Source organism: Pongo pygmaeus, chromosome 15 (assembly GCF_028885625.2).
Source record: "Pongo pygmaeus isolate AG05252 chromosome 15, NHGRI_mPonPyg2-v2.0_pri, whole genome shotgun sequence".
NCBI classification, from domain to species: Eukaryota; Metazoa; Chordata; class Mammalia; order Primates; family Hominidae; genus Pongo; species Pongo pygmaeus.
Genome location: NC_072388.2, coordinates 18,375,395 through 18,387,552, shown reverse-complemented (window position 1 = coordinate 18,387,552; position 12,158 = coordinate 18,375,395). Strand labels below are relative to the sequence as shown.

At 39.1% G+C, this 12,158-nt stretch overlaps 1 protein-coding gene across 5 annotated transcripts in view; it reads left to right on the top strand.

Moving 5' to 3' along the window:
* The first annotated feature begins 2,409 nt into the window (after positions 1–2,409).
* The window catches only part of CCNB1IP1 (cyclin B1 interacting protein 1), a 32,130-nt gene continuing 22,381 nt past the window's right edge, over positions 2,410–12,158 (top strand). For 2 of the 5 annotated variants that reach the window (XM_054447589.2, XM_054447588.2), the window contains exon 1: positions 2,410–2,602. The gene's annotated coding sequence lies outside the window, so the exon portion shown is untranslated. Of the gene's footprint in view, positions 2,603–9,535; positions 9,859–9,917; positions 10,266–12,158 lie in introns of those variants that run through there. The other 3 variants (XM_054447586.2, XM_054447587.2, XM_054447584.2) reach the window with 3 other exon arrangements.

Genomic DNA, 12,158 nt, shown 5'->3' with positions numbered 1-12,158 from the left:
GCCCCTTTTTGGAAGAAAAAAACCGAAAAACCAACCGGGTCGGGCGCGGTGACTCACGCCTATAATCCCAGCACTTTGGGAGGCCGAGGCGGGCGGATCACAAGGTCAGGAGATCGAGACCATCCTGGCTAACACGGTGAAACCCCCATCTCTACTAAAAAAAAAAAAAAATACAAAAAATTAGCCGGGCGTGGTGGCGGGCGCCTGTAGTCCCAGCTACTTGGGAGGCTGGGGCAGGAGAATGGCGTGAACGGAACCCGGAACAGCCTGGGCGAAAGAGCGAATCTCAAAAAAAAAAAAAAAACAAAAACCGAGTGGAATGTGAAAAGTTCCGTGAAACTCTAAAAACCCTTTGGGAACAGAGGGAACCATGGGGCAGGAAGCCCACGAAAATGCTAATTGGTCTTCTGGTTCTTGGTGACATTAGGTGAGGGGCGCCCAAATGTTTGGCTGCTTGAGAATCACCGAGTATGGGGACTGCATACTTAAGCAAATTCCCCACACCAGACCCTCTGATTCAATAAGCCTGTATTAACAAAATCACTGGGTAATCCTGATTTTGGCACCAATATCATTTAGAAACATATTGTTAGGATAAAATAGTACCTGTTAATAGACCAATCTGAGCAAAATAGCGAAACCTCGTCTCTATTACAAAAAAAAAAAAAGTAAAAAATTAGCCAGGCGTGGTGGCGGGCGCCTACATGTAGTCCCAGCTACTTGGGAGGCTGAGGCACGAGAGTCGCTTGAACCCAGGAGGCGGAGGTTGCAGTGAGCCGTGATCGCGCCACTGAACTCCAGTCTGGGTGACAGAGTGAGACTCCGTCTGAAAAAAAAAAAAAAGAAAAAAATTGATACATTTTAATTTTTGTTCATCAAAAGATGTAAAGTTTAGAAAGAAAAAACCCAAAATCTCATTATTTGCATGTAATTTGATTATGAATATTTTAAAAACTAGAAGAAACTACAGGATAAAAATTTTACCTTAATACAAAGCCTAGCAAGACTGATAGAAAATAGCTTATGAAAATAAATTCCATGCTTATAAAAGAGCTTCAAACGACTATAAATAAAATTTTTGGATAAGGTAGCATTTACAATAACACCAAAGCGTATCAAGTAGTTGGAAATAAATCTAACAAAATGTAGGTGCTGAATAAATGTTTGTTGGATAGGATTGCTTAACCTGTTTCAGTGGTACAAAGCCTGTTACATCTGACTTAATTATGACACAAATAAATTAGACTAGGTCTAAAAGGAAATACTTTGGAGATAGGAAAAATATAATGTAAGCCTTTATGAAATGAAAATTTATTAAAAATAGCTAATACTTAGTAGAACTTTCTTGTGTACTAGAGGCTGAGCTAAATGCTTTACATGCATAACCTCATTTAATCTTCATAAAAATAATAGCTAAAATTTATTTAGTTCTTACTATGCTACGAGCTTTACATACGTTATTTAATTCTCACAACAACCTCGTGAGGCATATGTTATTATCTCCATTTTATAGTTGAGGAAACTGAGCTTTAGAAAAATTTAATTTATTCAAGATCACACAGTGTATTGCTAGGGCTGCTATAACTACATACTACAGACAGGATAGCTGTCTGTAAACAATAAATTTATTTTGTCATAATTCTGGCGGCTAGAGGCCCAAGATAAAGGTCTTGACATGGTTGATTTCTTGTAAGGCGTGCCTCCCTCTCTCCTTGGCTTGCAGATGGATGCTGTCTGTCCTCTCTGTGCGTCTATGTCCTAATCTCCTTTATTTTATTTATTTATTTATGTTTTGAGACAGAGTCTTGCTCTGTTGGGCAGGCTGGAGTGCAGTGACAAGATCTCGGCTCACTGCAACCTCCACCTCCCAGGTTCTTGAGCAATTCTCCTGCCTCAGCCTCCTGAGTAGCTGGGACTATAGGCGTGGGCCACCACGCCTGGCTAATTTTTGTATTTTTAGTAGACACAGGGTTTCACCATGTTGGCCAGGCTGGTCTCAAACTCCTGACCTCAAGTGATCCACCCGCCTCAGCCTCCCAAATTGCTGGGATTACAGGCGTGTGTCACTGTGCCTGGCCCTTAATCTCCTTTTCTTATAAGGACATCAGTGATATTGGATTATTCCCAACCCATATGACCTTATTTTATCTTAATTACCCCTTTACATGTCCTACCTCCAAATACAGGCAGATTCTGAGATAATGAGAGTTCTTCAAATGTATACATTTTGAGGCGACACAATTCAGCTCATAATATACAGTTCCTAAAAGGCAGGGTCAGATCTGGGTGACTCCAAATTATATTGTTATCTACTAGGCTAATGTATTGTTTCATGACAGTAGTTACCATCCCACACACATTTTTTAAAATGTATTTTTAAAGTTTTTATTGATTCTTTTTCTTTTTCAGTCATGGTGGTCAGAATGAGAATTACTGAAAATATATTTTGAAGATATAACTTCTTTATAGTCAAATACAGAACAAGTGTAACTAAAATAGTACTGAAGCATGTCACCAATAACTGGAAGAAACCGACTGGGTGCGGTGGCTCATGCCTGTAATCCCACCATTTTGGGAGGCCGAGGCAGGCGAATCACCTGAGGTGAGGAGTTTGAGACCAGCCTGGCCAACATGGTGAAACCCCCTCTCTAGCACAAAATTAGCTGGGCATGGTGGTGGGTGCCTGTAATCCTAGCTACTCAGGAGGCTGAGGCAGGAGAAGCTTGAACCGGGGAGGCAGAGGTTGCAGTGAGCCAAGATCATGCCACTGCACTCCAGCCTGGGTGACAAGAGCGAGACTCTGTCTCAAAAACAAAAACCAAAAAACCTGGAAGAAACCAAAAAATTTATTTTCATAATTAAAACCAAAACCTCTATAGATAAGTGGATGAAAGATATTAATAAACAGTTTGCATTTGATAAATAAGTACCTGGAAAAGAAAAGATATTCAGGCTCACATAGTATGAAAAATGCAAATTAATATTCGACAGGACAACTGGCCTACTCTCTTCATATTATCATATAAAAAAAATTCTTAGGACTGTTCTAGAGTAAAAGAGACTTTGAAGCATAACAACCAAATGCAATGTTTGGATGCTGGTTTGAATAAGCCAGCAATAAATGGGGATATGTGTATATGGACTGGAAATTGGATGATTTTAGGGAATTATTTATTAGATATTATAATGGTATTCTAGTTATGTTTAAAATAATGATATTCTAGTTATGATTTTAAAATGTCCTTTAGGGCAGGTGTGGTGGCTCATGCCTGTAATCTCAGCACTCAGATCCTCAGGCAGGAGGATTGCTTGAGCCCAGGAGTTCAAGACCAGCCTGGGCAACATGGCGAAACCCGACTCTACAGTAAAGCGCAAAAATTAGCTGTATAATTTATCACTTGAGTCTGAGAGGTCAAGGCTACTGTGAGCTGTGATCATGCCACTGTACTCTAGCCTGGGTGATAGAGTAAGACCCATTCTCAAAAAGAAAAAAAAAGTTCTTTAAAAAAAGCATGCTATAGTATTTTCTGATAAGACATCAGGTTATCTAGAATTACTTTATTTTTACAGATGGAGTCTTACTCTGTTGCCCAGGCTGGAGTGCAGTGGTGTGATCTCAGCTCACTGTAACCTCTGCCTCCGGGGTTCAAGCAATTCCCCTGCTTCACTCCAGTTTGGGCAACAGCATAAGACCCTGTCTGAAAAATAAGATAAATTTAAAAATAAATAAATAAAATGAAAGTTAGATCATGTTAGATTTTTGTTCCAATGGCTCCCCATCTCAAATGCTGTGGCTTGACCAGGCTCTATATGATCTGCCTTTTATCCCAGTGCTTTGATTTCATCTGCTATTATTTTTCCCTTTGCTTACTCCTGTTAGGCACTCTGGCCTCTTTCCACTTTGTCTCAAACATACCAGTCACCCTTCTCCCTATGGGCTTCTGTTCTCTCTACCTGGTCTACTCTTCTTCCAGCTAACAAGATTGATCTCTGACTTTCTTCAGGTCTTTGTTCAAATGTTATCTTCGTCGTAGCAGTGGTGCCTTCCTTGTTATAAATAACATCACTCCTACTATCACTTGTAGCATCTTACTCTGCTTTATTTTTTTCCAGAGTACTAATTACAACTTAAAATATATTTGTTTAATTTTTAGGATATCTGACTCTCTCCAATAGACTGTAAGCTCCAAGTGAGCCAGGGCTTTGTGTATTTTGTTTACTGCTCTATAACCAATGCCTGGAACAGTATCTAGCTTTCAGTGATTTTTGTTGAATGAGATACTAAATAAGAGGGAGTCAAGGAGCAAGGGGTATGACTTGAAAAAGAGTGTGGGTCCTGAAGGAAAGGTGAGACTTTATTGAACTTCACTCTCTTGAGGATTTTTTTTTCCTACCTTATTCAAAGAGGTGAATCTTGAGAGCTGTTTAAAAAAGAAATTCAGAATCAAAAAGATCAGTAATTGAAGGAACCTAATAAGATTTTAAAAGCTTTGAAATTCCACAAGTATGGTTTATTATATTGCCTGATGTTATAAATACGTTTCCAAACTTATTTATGTTTATTTATATATTATATTGCCTGATGTTGTAAACAAATTTCCAAATTTATTTATTATTTATTTGCCAATTTCCCAAAAGTGATCAGCAAAGCTGTGGATCAGGAACACCATTTAAAGGAATTTGCATACATGTCTTCAGGAATAGCTAGGAAAGGGGATGTTGATGAGAGCCTTCTACTTTGCTACAACTTTGGAAGGAAAGGATCCTCAAGAGATATTAATTTAAAATGGAGAGAGTTCTGAGACCTATTAAAAGGGGGAAAGTAGTAGCTCGGAGTTGGGATAGGAGGTGTTGAACATGTAGAAGGCCCAATCTCTGGAGTCCTAGGTTCAACTTGGGGGATAGGCATTCATTGTGGTGTCCATTTAGCCTTTGAAGCCTGTCCTTTGCTGCCTTAGGAGGTTGGGGTCTCCTACTTTTCTGTTCTCCCCTCTAAATTGAAACCTACTCTTGGATCTCTATCCTTATTTTGTGGAGAGGTACTGTTTTATTTTTTAAACATGAACACATTCTTCTTGTAAAACATTGCAGATATTCAAAACCAAAAAGCTCCTCCCTTAATTCCCTCAATCCTGCTCCTAGGAGTAACTTGTTAGCAGTTTGGTGAGTCTCTTTCCAGACTATTTTCTTTTCATTCACTTGCAAAGATGTGCACATACAGAATTATTCTATTTTGCCTTTTTTGTGGGGGGGGGGGAAGTGTTACATAAATGTGAGCATATTACATGGTGTTATTCTTGGCTATTTTCACTTCATATGCATTGGAGATGTTTTCATGTCAGTACATGCAGATTTACTTCATTCTGTTTAACTACTGGTTAGTATCTCATAGAATGGTTGTATCATTTAAAAAATGTTGTGGGTACATAATAGGTGTATAAATTTATGGGGTATATGAGATATTTATTTATTTACTTATTTATTTGAGACTGAGTCTCACTCTGTCACCCAGGCTGGAGTGCAATGGCGCGATCTCATCTCACTGCAACCTCTGCCTCCCTGGTTCAAGCGATTCTGCTGCCTCAGCCTCCTGAGTAGCTGGGATTACAGGCACATGCCACCATGCCCGGCTAATTTTTATATATTTTAGTAGAGATAGGGTTTCACCATGTTGGTCATGCTGGTCTTGAACTCTTGACCTCGTGATCCACCCGCCTCGGCCTCCCAAAGTGCTGGGATTACAGGCGTGAGCACACCGCACCTGGCACATGAGATGTTTTATGTGCAATGTGAAATAAACACATCCTGGAGAATGGGGTATCCATCCCCTGAAACCTTTATCCATGGACAGTCTTTCAGTTATTTTAAAATGTACAATTAAGTCATTATTGACTATAGTCACCCTATTGTGCTATCAAATAGTAGGTTTTATTCATTCTTTCTAACGATTTTTTTGTACCCATTAACCACCCCTGCTGCCAAGGAATAGTTGTATCATGATTTAATGATCTTGTTTGAATAGACATGGGTGTTTCTAATTGTTTTGCTGTCATAACCAGTGCTACAAGGAACATCCTTCCTTGAACATGCCCCTTTGAGCACAATATTTCTCCGGGGTGGATAAACAAATGTGAACTTGCAAAGGAGATGCTTAATTTTTAATTACAGACAAATGACTTTTCTCAATTCTTCATTTTGAATAAATTATAAATGAAATTTTTAAAGAGTGTTGCGTTTTCCAAGAGTTTACTCACTTCAGCAGTGATAACATCCCTTTTTTCCTTTTTTTAAATTTATTTTTTATTTCAATAGGTTTTTGGGGAGCAGGTGGTGTTTGGTTACATGAATAAGTTCTTTAGTGGTGATTTCTGAGATTTTAGTGCACCCATCACCCGAGCAGTGTACACTGTACTCAGCATGTAGTCTTTATCCCTCACCCCCACCACCCTTTCAGTGATAACATCCTTAAACAATAGTCATTCAGTTGGTGTTCTCCAAAGGGTGAGCCTCAAATCTACCAGAAGTACCTGAGAGTGCTTATTAAAGTACATATTCCTGAGACCCACCCACTGAATTAGAATCTCTGAAGGTGTGTCCCAGGAATCTACTTTTTTTTGAGACAGGGTCTCACTCTGTTGCCCAGGCTAGAGTGCAGTGGTGTAAACACAGCTCACTACAACCTCTACCTTCTGGGCTCATGCTGTCTTCCCATCTCAGCCTACCTTAGTAGCTTGGACTACAGAGGCATCACCACTCTTGGCAATTTTTTATTTTTATTTTTTGTAGAGACAGTTGTTTTACCATGCTGCCCAGGCTGCTCTCAAACTCTTGGGCTCAAGCGATCCTTCTGCCTCCATCTACCAAGTATTGGGACTACAGATGTGACCTACTGCACCTGGCCTCAGGAATCTATCTACTTTTAAACAATTTCAAAGTTATTTTACAGAGCACAAAATTTTGATGTTACCAGCTGAAGAGAATTTCATCATGGATTATTATAAGTATTAAAGCCCGGAATACAGAATATCATAAAGAAATGTTAGATATTTAATGGGAATTTGAAAAGAATATTGTACTTTCTAAGGTTTTCTGAAATCACACAAATGGAGGCAGTGCAATGTGGTGGTTGAGTTTGGGCTCTCAAGTTGGATGGCTGCTGTCTCTGTTTTCTGTTGCCTATAACGGAATACCTGAAACTGGGTCACTTATTTATTAGTTTGTTTGTTTTTTAATTAATTTATTTTTTGGATACAAAGTCTTGCTCTGTCTCCCAGGCTGGAGTATAGTGGTACAATCTTGGCTCACTGCAACCTACACCTCATTAGTTCAAGCGATTCTCCTGCCTTGGCCTCCCAAGTAGCTGGGATTACAGGTGTGCACCACCATGCCTGGCTAATTTTTTGTATTTTTAGTAGAGATGGGGTTTCGACATGTTGGCCAGGCTGGTCTCGAACTCCTGGCTTCAAGAGATCCACCCGCTTCGGCCTCCCAAAGTGCTGGGATTACAGGTCTAAGCCATTGCACCAAGCCTGGGTTATTTATTTAGTTAGTTAGTTTTTGAGACAGGGCCTCACTCTGTCACTCAGGCTGGAGTGCAGTGGCACAATCTTGGTTCACTGCAACCTCCGCCTCCCGGGTTCAAGTGATCGATCCTCCCACCTCAGCTTCCTGAGTAGCTGGGACTACAAGCCCATACCACCATGCCCAGCTAATTTTTGTATTTTTAGTAGAGACGAGGTTTCGCTATCTTGGCTAGGCTGTGTGGTAATTTATTTTAAAAAAGAAATTTATTTTTTGCAGTTATGGATGCTGTGAAGTCCAAGGTTAAGGGACTGACTCTGGGTTGCATCTGAACTCCTTCTTGCTGGAGGGGACTCACTGTGATGTTCCAAGGTGTGGCAGGAAATCACATGGCCAGGATGCTGAGACTGCTAGCATGCTATCCTTAAGTCTCTTTTCCTTTTCTTTAAAGCCACTAGTTCCCCTCCCATGATAACCTACTAATTCATGAATAGATTAATTTATTCATGAGGGCAGAGCCCTCATGATCCAGTCACCTCTTGAAGGCCCCACTTCTAATGAGGATTAAGTTTCAGCCACTTTAGGGATTAAGTTTCAACATGAATTTTGAAGGGGACATTCAAACCATTGCAACTGGGATCTGAATCCTGACTTTATCACTTGCTAAATAGACAAATTCCTTAATCTCTGTAACTCTGTTTCCTTTTTTTTTTTTTTGGTGAAATAGTTATAATGAAAGTGCTTACATTCTTGGGTTAATGTGAAGATTAAACAAGGTAATGAATATTACATTTCTTGAATGTTTATAGTAAGTATTCAAGAAATGTTTTGGCTCTAGAAGTTACAATAAATCAATTATGAAACAACAAATTAGCATTTGATGCTAAATGTTGGGAAATTTGGGGCAGGTAAACTCTAAAGTGGATTGGAATTAGGTAATTTCTAGTAAGGTGGAAGCAGGGTGGATAGGATGAAATGATTAAAAAATGAGAACTACTATGAGTTAGAGTTGTATCATTTCTTCGTATAACTTGAATCTTTATACTTCAAATATTTGCACATTACATGTATATTTGTACATATAACACATTCGTATATATATTCCCTATTATTATAATAGTATTTATTAAGAATAATGATGAATATTGTGCCAGGGAGTCCTCTAATTATGGCTTAAAAAGAAATCTTTCAGCTTGCGCAACATGGCGAAACCCCGTCTCTACAAAAAAATACAAAAATTAGCTGGGTGTGGTGGTGCATGCCTGTAGTCTCAGCTACTTAGTGGGGTGCTGAGGCAGGAGGATCGCTTGAACCCAGGAGGTCAAGGCTACAGTGAGTCGAGATTTCACCGCTGCACTCCAGCCTGGGACACAAAGTGAGACCCTGTTTCAAAAAAAAAAAAAAAAAATTTAACAGAGTAAGAACCTATACTTTAACTGGAGGGCGATGTGAGGGGTCAAAATAATTGATTAATCAATTATGTCCTCAGCATTGAAAGTCATTGTTTTTGTCTGGAGATGTGTAAAACGTACACTTTGCTCTCTAGTTGTTTATAGTCTACTTGGGAAGATAAATCTAACAAGAAATATGTAACAACAATAATAACAGCTAACATTGTTGAGTACTATGTACCGGGCATTGTACTGAGTACATTATATAAATTATTTTACTTAATCCTCACAACCATCAGAGTAGGAAGATTTCATCTTTTTTCCCTCTTTTTATAGTTGAGGGAACTGAGGCTTAGATGTGTGCAAATAAGTGGCAAGGTTCAGATTCAAAATCAGCTAAATTTTATTTGAAGCCTAAAACACTCAACTCACCTATCTTTTATCTACTAAGCCTGTTAGTTCAAAGATTACCTGAAGGTAAATTTTATCAGGCCAGCTTTGGATCTGGGGGGAAAAAATGAAGGTAAATTTTAACTTGAATCGATCTAGACTGTTTATAATGGAATCTGTTGCCTAGCCTAAGTTAACCATGTTGAGGTCACAAAGGATAAGAAATTACCCTTAAGGGATGAAAATTCTTTGGAATAGAATGCAGCAGGCCCACGCAAACAACAACGTGTATAAATAGCTTAAATTAGCCTGTTTTTGCCTAAGTACATTAACTCAAAAGGAAACTTGGTTTAAGAAGTTCACTCTAAAAATAGCGCAAGAAGCATCACTGGTCCATAAAGAGAAAGGGGTGGAGTGGGTTACGTCATTTCAACACCTTTTAAGGTAAAGGAGGAGGGAATCCTCTTGAACTCATTAGCCAATCAGGTTCTGAAGACGCTTCCCAAGACGACTTCCTGTCTCTCCACTTTCTTTCCCTCTCCGTTTTGGTGGGCTGGTGAGTGTGCGCTTCATTTTGCTCTCTAATTGTTGAATTTCTCTTCCATTTGAGTTATATACCCAGGTGGCAGGCCTTTATTTCAAGTCGGCATTGGAGTGTGTGTGAGTCGCAAGAAGATTAATTTCGGCTGTGTGGAGGTTGGGAGAAGGCAGTGAAATGCTCTGCCTGGCTTGTTTCCACGTGGGCCTCTGCAGTACTGGGTTTGCCTTCCATCTCCGAGTCCTGGTGACCCAGGAACAATAGACTGTGCTTCATGTGCACAGTGCGTGTGTTCTTGGAAAACGCCGGCTTCATTTTGCTTGGCGGGAAAGATATTATCATCCCAATGCTGTTTTGATTTATATCTCCCTGGGTGAGGTCAGATTTCGGGAGAAGCGTTCAGCTCAGTAGAGTTTAAGTCTCCGGTGAGTGTCGAGAGGGCCCAGGTCCTTACTGGGTTTTGTGGAAGCTGCAGCGGACCTTGTCTTTTCCCTGGCCTTTGCTCAGATCATTTCGGCTTTCTTGGTGAACCTGGGCAGCAAACTCTGAAGACGGATAAGCCTTAAAAGGAGCTCCTAATTTTTAATGTTGCCACTGTGGTGATTGTGTCCTTAAAAGCTATGGAAAAAGATCAGGGACCTTAGTTCAGGGCAAACCTCTAGATTTAAATTCCAGCGCCACAGTTTACAGCTCTGGTGACCTTGGGAGAAGCGGTGAGCCATTCCGAGGCTTAGATTTCCAAGATCAGATAAAATATATAAAAACTAGGCTCTAGTTGGTGTGTAATAAATGTTAGGTACCTTTAGAAGTAAGCAGTACTTATTTATTTACGGTAAGTATTTTGGATATCTGTTTTCTCATAAAAAGTTTTGCTTAGTGACCTTCAATGTAATTTCACTGAATTCCTTTTGGTACATATTAATTTTTATATGATGTTTGTGTTGGATATTCTTATAGGCAGAAAGTGTGAGAAAGACAAATAATAAACCAGTTAATGGAATGTAGTAATAGGTATTTGTAGGCCTCCCATAATTTTTATAATTCTTAAGCATTGTTAAAATTTATTTTTTGGGGCACGGCGGCGCATGCCTGTCCTCCCTGTAGCTCCCAGCTACTCGGGAGGCTGAGGCAGGAGAATCGCTTGAACCCGGGAGGTGGAGGTTGCGGTGAGCCGAGATCGTGCCATTGCCCTCCAGCCTGGGCAACAACAGTGAAACTCTGTCTCAAAAAAAAAAAAAAAATATATATATATATATATGTATACACATCATACATATATATATTTTTGAATAGGTAATACATTCACATGGTTCAAAATTCAAAAGATATCAAAGTTTCTTATCCCCTTCTCTAAGCCATCCAATTCCTCTCCCTCATAACAGTGTTACTAAGATATTTTATGCATATAAGCAAATATGTGTAGGTATCCTTCCCTTTTACTATACCTACTCTACTATGTGTCTTACTTTTTCCACTTAAGTTTCATGAGTGTTCATATTGTTTATAATGGTAACATAGTATTCTTTAAAAATCATTTCTTCTAAAAATATATTTTTTGTTTCAGTAGGTTTTCGGGGTATAATGGTAACTCAGTATTCTAATTTATGTACCTACTGTAATTTATTTAGCTTTTATCAGTAGATATTCAGATAGTTTATGATCTTGATATTTCCCCCTCAAATGAATAACCTTGTAAATAAGTCAGTTGGCACAAAGGCATTTCAATTGGGTTTTGGTATATTCTTGTTTAAAAGGACTCTAGATATTTTGCAGTGCTTCCTATTTATATTTATTTTGTACACATAGTGGTGATTAGAAACCGATCAATACTCTAAACTTGATTCAGCAATAGAGGATTTTCTACCGAAAGGAAAATCATCTTGATGGCTTTTATGTGAATATATTTTTGCCCACTTTGGTTTGAGTAGGGGATGGTTTATCTTGTTATGAGCATGTGTTTAATGTTGGGAATGAGTGACAGCAGTGGCCCAGAACAACCAAGTCATCTTTGTATTCACTGGGGCAGAAAGGGCATGCTTTCAGTGTTTACTTAGAAAATGTGTGCTGGATATGCCCCTGAACTCATGGTGTTGAGGGAGTATTTTAGTATTAAGTTGAGTATTAAGTTACAGGGAGTATTTTAGTATTAAGTTAGGAAAAGCTGAAATGTATTTTAGGATGTAAACTTGCAAAATAAAAAAGGAAGCCTTTGGGCATTTCTCCAAAGCTGTTTTAGTCTTAAGAGGCTTAGTTCTGGTTTTTTAGGTGGAAGTTTTGTGAGTTGGGAAAACATTACATTCTTTCCAATGGAAGCATGC